This window comes from Mustela nivalis, assembly GCF_964662115.1.
Source record: "Mustela nivalis genome assembly, chromosome: 16".
Classification (NCBI taxonomy): Eukaryota; Metazoa; Chordata; class Mammalia; order Carnivora; family Mustelidae; genus Mustela; species Mustela nivalis.
This window is the reverse complement of record NC_139035.1, coordinates 10,576,039-10,589,153: the sequence shown is the minus strand read 5'-3', so window position 1 is coordinate 10,589,153 and position 13,115 is coordinate 10,576,039. Positions and strand designations below refer to the sequence as shown.

The 13,115-nt window shown below is 39.7% G+C and overlaps 1 protein-coding gene across 4 annotated transcripts in view; it reads left to right on the top strand.

Moving 5' to 3' along the window:
- SMYD3 (SET and MYND domain containing 3) overlaps positions 1 to 13,115 on the top strand; it is a 781,274-nt gene that overhangs the window by 180,183 nt on the left and 587,976 nt on the right. The gene's annotated exons all lie outside the window — the stretch shown is intronic.

Here is a 13,115-nt window from a genome sequence, read left to right as displayed (position 1 = left end):
GGAAAATAGCTCCTAAGATGAAAGACACCACATATAAGCCAACTAGTGCATGCTTGTGTGTGTGACAGGGATGAGGGTGTGTAGAGGTGGATGGGAGTCAAAGATTGGCCAGAACATATGCATTTAAACTGCTCTGTTTAGCTCACCCTTCAGGTACAGAATTAAACATTGTAATTATTGTGGATTCCTACAAAGCAGCACAAAATTAAACTGACAAAGCGAACTATGAACAGTAATGAACAGGAGGCAAATGCCCTCGGAATGGAAATTGACATAGAGGATGTGAATTTGTAGCACAAAATCTATAATAGGTTTGCCCTGGAGGGACATAACTTTGGTTCATTAGCTTGGCATTTGATGTGTGGGGCCGTGGCATCAGTGAGTTGTGTGAGAGGGTATTGAGGTGTTAGGAGGTATGATGTCCCTCACGCCCATAAGGCTGGTTTCAGTGTTACTGGTTTTCACATTTACTTTTTAAACAGAAATTAAAGTAAGAGGAGTGAATGTTTCCTCCAGTTTCCTTCCCCATTCCTATTGCTGTTTTCCAGAGGTAATCTCTGTGTTTGTTTTGTGAGTGGAGGATACACACTAAACTGTTCATCTACCCTTATTACCTAGTGTTCACATACATGTATGTATTGACTGTTATGTTCAGTACTGTTTCTTATACTGGAAAATATTTTGTCATCAGTGGGTTTGTAATTCTTCTGTGATACTTTATTATGATGTGTCATATAATGTGATAGAGGGCTTATATATGGAAACCAGTCTGATTTCTATATAACCGAAACATCGTATGTGATTTTGAAATGAAAGAGGAGGGGTGGGCTAAGTTTTCTTTTAAAGAAGCATGCTCAGGGGTGCCTGGGTAGCTCGGTTGTTTTACCATTTGCCTTTAGCTCAGGTCATGATCCCAGCGTCCTGGGATCAAGTTCCACTTTGGGCTCCCAGCTCTGCAGGGAGTTTGCTTCTCCTTCTGCCCCTCCTCGTGCTCATGCCTGTGTGCATCTATGCTCTGTCTCTGTGAAATAAATAAAATCTTTAAAAAAAAAATGCTCAAAATTTGCAGTGTTGCTAACAAGTAAACCAATTTCAAGCAAATTCACTAATATTGTTTTATGTCTTCTCGGTTTAACTTGATTCATAATACCTATATTTCTAATTGAATTAATTGCTGATCAAAATAAGCAGCTGGGTACTGTACCAAATTACAATTTATATACTTTTAAAAAGTATTAAAAAAAAAGTACTTTTGGGGCATGTGGGTGGCTTACTTGGTTGAGCATCTGCCTTCGGCTCAGGTAATGATCTCAGGGTCCTGGGATCGAGCCCTGCATAGGACCCTCCGCTCAGGAGGGGGCCTGCTTCCCCTTCTCTCTCTGCCTGCCTCTCTGCCTACTTGTGGTCTCTGTCAAGTAAATAAATAAAATCTTAAAAAAAATTTTTTTTAAAGATTTTATTTATTTACTTGACAGAGAAAGATCACAAGTAGGCAGAGCGGCAGGCAGAGAGAGAGAGAGGGAAGCAGGCTCTCTGCTCAGCAGAGAGCCTGATGCGGGACTCGATCCCAGGACCCTGAGATCATGACCTGAGCCGAAGGCAGCAGCTTAACCCACTGAGCCACCCAGGTGCCCCTTTAAAATTTTTTTTAAAAAGTACTTTATTAGCAGGGAGAGGCTCTATTTTATCTTAATAATTACAGACCTCTTTAGAAATGTGAATCTTACTTGGGTTGAAATTCTTTGATGATGTTTAGGTTTTGGGTTCTACAAATGTCTAGGGCCCTAAGCTTGTCTTTGCTCACTTTGCATTCACCTGCTGAGTGGTCCCATCTGCTCCCATGACTTCATTTGGCATCTGTGCATTAATCATTCTTGAAACTCCATCTCTAGTCTTCTCCTTTGTCTGAAAGACCAGACCCATACCTTATGGGGAACCTCTACTCTGGTGGTGTACCTCAAATGCCTTATAGCAGGACCTCAGTGCATATTCTCTGCCCAAAACAGCATTTGTTTTCGATTTTCAACCGCAGTGAATAATTCACCAACCACCCAGTAGTCTGAGTTACCAGGCTGGAATCATCTTCAGTTTATATCCTTTCTTGGCCCCATGCCTAGTTAATCAACATGTCCTGCTGATTTTACTACTTATGATCTAAATTGGTTCCCTTCTGTCTTAGTTACTCCACCAGCACTCGTGTGGATGGTCCTCTGACCTCTCTCCTACATTGACTGTGGTCTGTGCTGTCCTGCCACGTCCTTTTCTCCTTCCTAGCCGGGAGCCAGAGCGCGAGCATTCCAGAGTGTGAGCGTGACCTGTCACACCCCAGCAGAAAACTCTGGCCCTCTTCCTCAGAATGAAATTCAAGCTGTGGATTTTGCTACAGTTTTACATCTGAGCCTTTGGCTACGTGAGTCTTTGGGCTTGGACCCAGATCTGCCCCAATACCTATTGAACTCTTTCTACTTATCCTTTATAACCCAGATTAAATGTCGCTCCCTCCTTTCCTAAACTACTGAGACTATTTTGTGTCCCTCCTTTTTCACACAGAAATTATCTTAATGATTGGTTTAATTTGCTATTTCTGCGGTTAGATGACCAGGCTCATTCAGGGGGTACGTTATTATTTCCTGATGCAGATGTAACATTATTCGTTACGGGAACGAATGAGTACATTGGTCAGTGATACTCTTTGTTTGGAATTATTTTTTGAAACACTACATTATCTTTAATCTTGTCTGTTTTATTTTTTTTAGTTGAAATATAATTGGTTAGTTTTAGGTATGTAACATAATGATGTGATATATGTATATATTGTGAAATGATCATTACGGTAAGTTTAGTTAACATCCATTGCTACAGTGGTGTTCCTAAAACTTCTATTACGGATGTAGGAGAGACAGATAATGACAAATGCCCACAATTATGTGAGTGAGTGTGCTTTAGACGAGCAGGAGCTCACGTTTGAAAAGGTGATTACAGAAGGACTTCCTGTAGACATGACATTTGACCTGGGATCTAATTGCCAAATGTAGCCACCCATGGAAAGCTCCAGAACAGATTTTTTACATAGAAGGAACAGCAGATGTAAAGAACTGAAGCAGGAACAAACTTGTCATGTTAGAGGAATAAAAAGGAGTTTGATAATGGTGGGCAGTCATTACCGTACATGTGTCCAGACCTGTAGAATGGACCCCACTGTTCACCAGGGACTTTGGGTGATAATGATGTGTCACTGTAGGTTCATTGTTGTAATATATGTACCATCTGGTGGGGATATTGATAATAATACAGGTGGCTGTGCATGTGGGGTCGTCAGTATGTGGGCATCCTCTGTACCATCCTCTCACATTTAAAACTCCTCCAAAAAAATTAACTTAAAAAAAAAATAAATACAGGAAAAAAATAGGAGTTGGAGGTGAGCCTAGTTAGTGAAGATCAGAAGGTCTTCTGGTCCATCCATCTACTGATTCACTTAGCAAACATTAGGCTCAACACTAGAACTTTTCTAGGCCCTGGTGCAAAATTATTGGTTAGTTTGCTTATCACAGACATACTCCCTGCTTCTTTGCTGTTTCCAAGAATTGGCTAAGGAGTTGTATCCATAACTTATATAAAATGTTTCCAACTCAGAAGTAAGACATCACAGTAAAATGGGTTTGATTTGAATGGCCCTTTCAGTAAGATAAACATTAAAAGTGCTGCACATCATTAGTCATCAGAAAAATGAAATTAAAACCACACTGAGGTACCTTTATATACCCACTCACTAGCCAGGCTGAAACGCAAAATACTGACTATACCAAGTGTAGTCCAGGGTGTGGAGAAACTGGAACCTCAGGCTCTGCTGGTAAGATAGTAAAGCGGTACACGTGCTTTGGAAAAGTTGGGTAGGTTCTAAAATGTTCAATGTACACTTAACCACATAAACCAGCAAGTTCTACTCCTAGGTAGAACATACACACACACACACACACACACACACACACACACACACACACACACACAATTACTCAGCCATGAAAAAGAACAAACCACTGAAAAATGCAGCAACATGAGTGAATCTCAGAAACATCATGAAGGAATAGAGCCATATTAGAAGAGGCAGTGCTGTTTGCTGTTCTAGAATACGCGCAAGTAGTGTCTAATGATGGAGACCACATCACTGCTTACCTGGGTCGGAGGGCTTGGATGTAAAGCAAACAAAGGAACTTTGTTTGGGGGGGAGGATAATGATAGTCTATAACTTCGTTTTGGTGTTGTTACAAGGATGTGTGTATGTATTTGTCAAAATTCATCAATCTGTACTCTTAACACTGGCACATTTTATTGTAATATAAATTATATCTCAAGAAATTGTTTCAAAATTATTGATCACTGCAGGGGTGCCCTGGGCAGTGCAGTTGGTTAAATGTCCTGACTCTTGTTTTCGGTTCAGGTCATGATCTCAGGGTCCTGGGATTGAACCCCACATCGGGCTGCATGACATTCTCTTTCCTTCTTCCTCTGCCCCTCCCCCAGCTCTGCCCTTTCTCTCTCTCTTTCCTTCCCACAAATAAATAAATCTTTAGAAAAGTTATTGCTTACTGCAGACTCTTTAGGTGTGCATGGATTTCCTTTCCTTCTCTATATAATAAAGGAGTCACAGCCTCTCATCCCCTCAAAGAATGAGACTGCTGTTGGGGAAGCCATCCTAGGAGGGTGAGAGGAGTCATGAAGACTGAAGAGAAGGCTGAAGCAAATCTCTGCATCAGAAATAGTAGCATCAAATTTAGCCAGATTCTCCATGTTGACAATCCTCTGCTTACTCAAAGTCATTCTAAAAGCAAGGAGGTGTTTTCAGACTGTCTGACATGCAGACTTTTGGTTAAGTCTCCCTGTAATGCTACTTCTCAATCCCATTCTGTGCTGGATATATACTCTTTGATGCTAGGTCCTTGCTGGATTTCTGCTTGGTAGGCTGGCTGCCGTCTTGGAAAAGACTTCGTGGTTAACTGCCCTTTGACGTGGCCTCCACTGCCCTGTTTGTGCAGCCTGTCTTACGCCCAGTTTCTGACTTATGGACATAACCTTGAACTCCTCATTCATTGATGGCCCTTCTTATACACTTCGGGAGTTAAAAACTTGATAATTATTTGTACCAGGGAGCTAAAATCGCCCTGTTTTGCTAGAACTCAGTGTTGACTTTCTGATTAATCCAGCATGGGAGTTTCTTTCAAAGAAGATTGGATATCTATAGGAGTAAGTGAGTTACTTAGTCTTTCTGGCTAAAATGTATCAATTAGGTCATTCCATCTTCATGTGACCTATCATTAGATCAGAGGTTGCCAAACTCTTGTGTAGTGGTCTAGATAATAACTATTTTAGGCATTGTGGGCTATATTTTTGTCATAACTACTCAACTCAACTACTACTCAACTTGTCCGAAGGAGTGTAAATTGTAAGCGTGGCTATGTTTCCATAAAGCTTTATAAAAGCAGATGGCAGAATGGATTTGACCTGAATCATGCATTAGACGATCACTGACTTATTTTAGGGCACTAATATTATTATTTATTATATGGTTGCTCAATGAACAAGGAGACTGTAACTTCATTTTTTAAAGAAATAACGCTTTTTTTCTTGTTTCTTCTGTCAACTTGATGCCCCATGTTAACTCTCCTGCCTCACTCCATCTTTGTATTTGGCTCTGTCTAATTTGATTAAGGCTAGTGGGAAGGAACTCTTGTTCTTATTTGATACAGCATTCAGTAAGCTTTGAAAGTGGTAAGTCTAATGTCTATTACTAGGTCTCTTGTGTGCTCTGAGGAGATTTTATGCAGGATTTTAATCAATACCTGACAGTTATCTGAGACACCGGCTTAGCCTTCCAGTTTTCTTATTCCAGATTCCAGCTTTTTAGACCTTCATGTTATCTGCCAGCCTGCAGTTCAACACTGGACTACTTGTGAGGCGTGAACAGGGAGATGCTGTTGATTTGCTCTTAAATGGTTTGTGAGGGACTGGATAACTGTTGGGTCTCCTTTCTTTCGTTCAAGTTTCATGGCAACTCAACTATCCCAAATTATGCTCATAGAAAATCTCTGTCCACATTATTTGTAAGTGGAATGAATCATGACTACGTGGTAAAAAGAACATGAACACCTGTGCATGCAAGATGTACCTCATTGGTAGCACACTCATTTATTTATTTATTATTATTTTTATTTAAAATAATACTTTATTTATTCATTTGACAGAGAGAGACACAGCAAGAGAGCGAACACAAGCAGGAGGTATGGGAGAGGGAGAAGCAGGCTTCCCGCTGAGCAGGGAGCCCGAAGCAGGCCTTGATCCCAGGACCCTGGGATCATGACCTGAGCCAAAGGCAGATACTTAACAACTGAGCCACCCAGGTGCCCCACTTATTTATTCTTTTAAAAGATTTATTTATTTATTTATTTATTTAGAGAGAGTGAGAGTGCCAAGCAGGAGGAGGGTCAGAGGAAGAGAGAGAGAGTCTCAAGCCAACTCCAAGCTGAATGTGGAGCCCTTCTTGGGCCTCAATGTCAGGATCCTGAGATCATGACCTGAGCTGGAATTAAGAGTCGGACACCTAGCTGACTGAGCTACCCAGGTGCCCTGGTCGTACACTTATTTTTAAAACCGGATATGAACGAAGCTAACCTGGTAAAACAGTTTACTGAGTAAATCTTTGCATTACAGAAGATTTCACTGAAGCACTTATAACATTTAAACCATTCTTTGAGTTAAAAGCAGGTTTTCCAAAATATTAAAAGTGCTTATTGAATGGTAATTCTTCTTTCTCTTTCACGTAAAAATACTTCTCCCTAAATCACAGTTGTTAGACATAAGGTAATTATATTGCTATTATTTGTAAATATAATAACATGATATTTATAGAAAATTCAAACAGATTGGGAAAGCATAAGGAGAAAGGCAAAATAGCTTTTTCTTTTAGGAAAAACTGAAAAAATTATTACCAATTGTTCAGTTTTGTAAATGAATATATGAGGAGCATTCTTACACTTTTACTGTACAGCAGTTACATTTGTGAGGATTAAGTGCATTATAAATATTATTTCTATGCCAACAGTGTGCACATTAAGAATTTTGATGTTCATGGGGTGCCTGGGTGGCTCAGTCATTAAGCGTCTGCCTTCAGCTCATGTCATTATTTCCAGGTCCTGGGATCGAGCCCCTCAATGGGCTCCCTGCTCAGAGGGAAGCCTTCTTCACCCCCTCCCACTCCCTCTGCTTGTGTTCCCTCTCTGCCTCCTGCTTGTATTCCCTCTCTCACATCTCTCTCTGTCAAATAAATAAATAAAATTTAAAAAAAAGAGAATTTTGATGTTCATTACCAAACATCTTTCAGAAGGCTTAGGTGGCACCTGAGTGGCTCATTTAGTTGAGTGCTTTCGGCTCAGGTCATGGTCCCAGGGTCGTGAGACTGAGCCCCGTGTTAGGCTCCACACTGGGCTACAGCCTGCTTGGTATTCTCTTTCTCCCTCCTCCTTCCCCTACTCATACATCTCTTTTTCTCTGAAAGGAAAAAAAAGAGAAACTTAGAGTTCTACTAATAGTTTAATAAGTATAGAATGGTATTTTTTTGTTCCTTCTATTTAGTATTACAGTGGCCTCCTTTTTAATCTAGTCTAGATCAGTGGTTATTCAATCTTAGCTTCATGTGGAATCCTTGGTGGTGATTAAAAAGAATTTGGACACCTGGGCCTGTCTTGTCACTGCTGTCCGAATCTTTTCAGTCGTCCCAGGCTGTAAATTTAAGTATATTTTTTTATGTGTACATGTGCTGCGTATGCCTGTGCACCATTGTTCTAGATCTGCAGTTTTCTTCTTTCCCAGACCTAACTCTCTCCTTTTTTTTAAGTTATTATTTATTTTAGAGAGAGCTAGAAAGAGCTTGTGAGTGGGGGAGGGGCGATGGGAGAGGGAGAGAGAATCTCAAGCAGACTCTGTGCTGAGTGCAGAGCCCAATCAATGCCAGGCTCGATCCCAGGACCCTGAGATCATGACCTGAGTGAGAATCAAGATCAGATGCTCAGCCGCCTGACCCACCCAGATGCCTCTCTACCTTTTTATATAATAATTACATTTTCATCCTCACTACTCTTCTTGAAATGAAATACCATAGTTAAGACAATCCAAGTAGTTATATATTTTTAAAAGTCAGCATCAGTGTAATGTTATAACTTGAATGTAAAGGAGAAAAAAATGAAAATACCTTAAAATAATATGTATTTTATTTATATATTTTATTTTTTCAAATTTTTATTTAAATTCTAGTTAGTTAACATACAGTATAGTATTGGTTTCAGGAGTAGAATTTAGCGATTCATCCCTTACAAATAACATCCAGTGCTGAACACAACAAAAATAATACATATTTTGTATATAGATGCTCAGGCAAGAGTAGACTAGAAGACATAATTAAGAAGTCAGGTATTTTCATCTACATAGAGGCACCTTGGAAAAGGAAGTACAAAATGTAGGATCAGCAAATAACGTTGTTATTGGTAGGTACCTCAAATACCATAGCTGATGTTGCCTTCAGTGATATGATTTTATAAAATATTAGATAACCTTAGCTGAAGTTCTTAAAATGCATTCATCCCGTGATTTACCTAGAAAATCCAGTGCTATCAAGGCTGTGTAAAAACAAGCTCTTTGTTTTTATATGTGAAAGGAGGCTTAGTTCCAGGCTCGGATAATTCGGAAGTAAGTTTGTCCCTTCTATAGAATGTTTGATTGGACATTTAAAAGTCGTCTTGGGTTGAACAATTGATTCTTTTTTAAAAATTAATTTATTTTTTACTTCTTAGAGTATGCAAGCAGTGGGAGGGGCAGAGGGAGAGGGAGAGAGAATCCTTAAGGAGATTTCCTGCTAAGTGCAGATGCTGATGTGGGGCTTTGATCCCACCACCCTGAGACCATGACCTGAGCTGAAATGAAGAGCTGGACACTTAATTGACTGAGCCACCCAGGCACCCAGATGGATTGATTCTTCATTGTATGGAACTATGCCACACAGATGTCCACCATCTCTGGTTCCTGGCCACTCAGGGCCCATGTCTTTCTCCAGGCATCCTAACAAATAAGGATGCCCCCTGTACATTTGCCCAACAACCCTCAAGATTAGGGTTAACCCCATTGGGAGCTACTGGTTTACTTAATCAGTTTTTGTTACTGACACGTGGAATCATTATAGATGTCTTCATTTCTTTTTTTCCGTCCAAAAGTCTTTTTCCCATTGTCTTTGTGTCTTAATGCAGTATTTTAATTTCATTTGTTTTTCATGCTATTTTGTTTTTACTGTGAATCATTGATAATGTTCAACTTTCAGGACAGAAAACATTACAGCCAATGTTGTGGACAAAATCTTAATTACATCCTGCATTGCAGTAAGGGAAGAAAATAGGAAAATGTAAATCTGGGAGGTTGTCTTTGAAAAACTGGCAGATATGTTACGTGCTGTGGAGGTCTAGATCAAAGTTAAAGTTTGTACAGTTTAGATAATGCCTAATGCTCTTGTAGATCGTGAGGTTTTGCTGTAGTGTCGAATGTGGTTATTTAAGAGATTGCTTTGTAAACCTTTTCTATGGTGTGCCTCTGTTAGTGAGCTGTATGGTAAGATGCAATGGTGATGCTGAGCATCACCCTAATAATTACTGTTTGAAAAACATGGTTTTTAATATCATAGTACGATATGAAGTAGGCTGTACCTTGACACTGTGCTATAAACCAGTTTTAAGTGGCATGATTACTTTCTATATTTATGTAGGTGTGACTTGGTTTTTAGATGAAAAGAATGAATATCTTTTTCCTGAAGCAAATGGGAAGATAAGTACGTTCTCTGGTGTTTTCCTGCAGTGATTTAGGAATAGCTTTAAGAAACATACTATCTAGTTTGTAATTACAGTTGAGAAATAGGAGCGCAATATTAATTATGCTGAAGACCTAAAGTTGTTTCGACAGGAACTCTCCAAAATTTAGATGTTTAATTCTCAGGAAGGTCATCTAACAGATAAATAGATTCATTACCTAGGAGTACATTTTGTGGTTACTTCACCCTGGGAAGCCACCAGGAGACGGAGATGCTCAGAACATAACAAAGAAGTTGTGGAATCTCTTGTACTTACGAGTATTGAATCAAATCTGATCTTAAGATCTTTTGGTCCAGATGGTCTCAGCCTTCGTCTGCTAGGTGCAGTCCTAGCAGATGCTCATGTTTTGAACAGGATCAGAGTGCTTTTTCAGAGACCTCTTCATACTTGTGGTTCATTTCTGCCTACATAGCCGGTCAAATGAGGGCATCTATCAGCCTTCTCAACTTTTAATACCAAGTGAAAACTCTTCTACCAAAGTTGTGGTTCACCCATCAATCAGAAATAAAAAATATTAGTGATAGTTTTCTATCAGTGGGAATGATCATGAATTTGTTTGCTAAACCCACTCTCATTGAAAGATCAGATGAAGGAAAGAAAATATATAGCTATATGGGAGTCCATGTCTACCAACCTAACTTCCCAAAGGATGGCAATAACAATCACAGAAAACTGTTCACTAACTTATACAAGTTTCTCTCATGCAGAGCTTTTTAGCAAACTGAATTATCTCCAATCTCTAAGCAGGGTGGATATTATGTAGCAGTTTTCAAACTTAATTGACAATGGAACCATATTTTTCTTTCTTTCTTTTTTTTTTTTTTTTTCATTTCATTTTATTTCTTTTCAGTCTTCCAAAATTCATTGTTATGCACCACACCCAGTGCTCCATGTGCCCTCCACAATACCTACCACCGGGGTCACCCAACACTCCACCACCCTCCCCTCCAAAACCCCGTTTGTTTCTCAGAGTCCATCTCATGGTTCATCTCCCCCTCCAACTTTCCCCCAACCCACTTCTTCTCTCCATCTCCCAGTGTCCTCCATGTTATTCCTTATGCTCCACAGGTAAGTAAAAGCATATGATAATTGACCCTCTCTGCTTGACTTATTTCACTCAGCATAGTCTCTTCCAGTACAGTCCCTGTTGATATGGTATTTTTCTAAGGGATCTTACCCATATTGGTAAGTTGCTAATTGCTTCTCCAAGACTAGCCCTCTAAACAATAGAAAATTTTCTTTCACTGACTTATAGTTTAATATTACTTCTTCTAGTGAGTATGGATATTAGAAGTAGCTATGTGTTGACCATTATAATTGTCCAGTATGTTAATTAGCATTCTTGGAATAAATTCCTCCTGTGATTTAATACTTGGTAAAGCTGTGTTTTTCTTTTCTATCAGTTGAGAATTATATAAGCCATTATGTTTTACTTTTTGCCTTGCCTGTAAGGCAGGTCAGATAAATGTAGTGCAAAGACATGGCAATTATTTTGATCTTATGGGTAGAATACTAAGAACTTTTATTCTCTTTTATGTTTATGTAGCTTGGTGGTGACATTCTACCCTGCCTTACTTTACTCATCTTTAATGTAAGGATACGGTACACCATTTGGATTATTGTGAAAATAAAATGTTTCAATTGTTTAGCCATGTGTCTGACATACTGTAGAATGCTAAGTAAATGCTAGAGGACTATATTTTTAAAAAAATAACTCTAATGTTTTTTCGTTTCTAATTTTACAACCTTATTTCATTTACATCTTTATTTTGAAACAACTGAGTCTTTAGAAGTGAGTGAAGCTTAAAAAACTAAAAAAACCTACATAAAATACTAAAAAAACAAAAAGATTAGAAACATCACATCAAGAGCATTGCTGTAGTGGATAAGAAGAAATGAAGCGAGGCAGTCATGGGTCACGTTGATAAAAGAAGTGATGCACCCCTTACAAACAGTGTCTTCAAGATTTGAGTTCGTGGGAAATAGCGGACAAGCCACACCTTCACCCAGGAAGTCAACACAGGCAGTTTCTGAGCAAAATGCTGGCTTGAAACTCACAGTTTCTCTCCTTCTCTTTCTTTCTTTCTTGGAAACTCACAGTTTCAAAGTAGTTATAGCACTTTTGAATTTTTACAAAACTTATCTATTTGAGAGAGAGAGTGCACTCAAGCTCACGAGTTGGGGGAGGGCAGAGGGACAAGTTGACTCCCCGCTTAGCTTGTAGCCCCAAGTGAGGCTCCATTCCAGGACTCCGAGATCACGACCCTAGCTGAAGTCAGACACTTAGCCAACTGAGCCACTCAGGCGGCCCCAGGTTTGAAATTTCTGGTTGTACTGCATGTTTGCTCTAAAGGTGGGAGAGAGAGAGTTCCTCCTGGAGGGATTTCATAGGGCCTGGAGTTGGGAGGCGTTTTCACAGTTTCTGAAGCCAGGATGCACATGAGCGTGAGGCATTTCCATGATGCAACTTGTAGCGCTCAGTCGGAATGGAACGTGTCCGACATGTGGTCGAGCTGTCTCCCACTCACCACGGTTAAGTCTTAGATACTGTGGGGTGTATTTCCCTATAGAAGTCATTCCATGTGGAGGAGCCTTAGCATTTCTGACTCCAGGATTCAGGGAGACAGTGTCCTCCCCATTGTCCTCTCTCCTCAGTGTTGCAGGTTTGGAGACTGACTCAGTGGTCTTTTCAGCCACACCAGCACATGGGTAGGATGGTGGGTTAAGTGACCTCATAATTTATCATCCAAAGCGTACTTTTCAGAATGAAAGTCACTATTAGTGACTAGGCCAGGACAACATAAATAAACATCAGCAGTCCTGGGCAAATGACATTTGGTCACTGTAGTTAAGAACCTTTCTGTGTGGTCTTCAAAAACAAAAGGTTTCATACTTATTGTTATGTTAGCCCCTGATAGTTCTACTTCCTAAAGCAGCACAGAAGTTCAGAAGGCCATCTGCCCTGTTTTGATTTTCCTGAACCATGTGTTTATTTTCTAGTTTGGTGTGATATTTTCTTTTTGTATTCAAAATCACTGTCTCTTATTGAATCCTATTAATCAGCTAAAAGATAAAAGACTATCCGATAAATTATTAAGTAAGCCATAATGATTCTTCCTTGGACTCCACAGCCAGGTAATAGCTAGGCAGTAAATTAAAGGTGGAGAGAAGCGTTGAAGTCCACGCCTGGTAATTACATGCTAGGCAAAGACT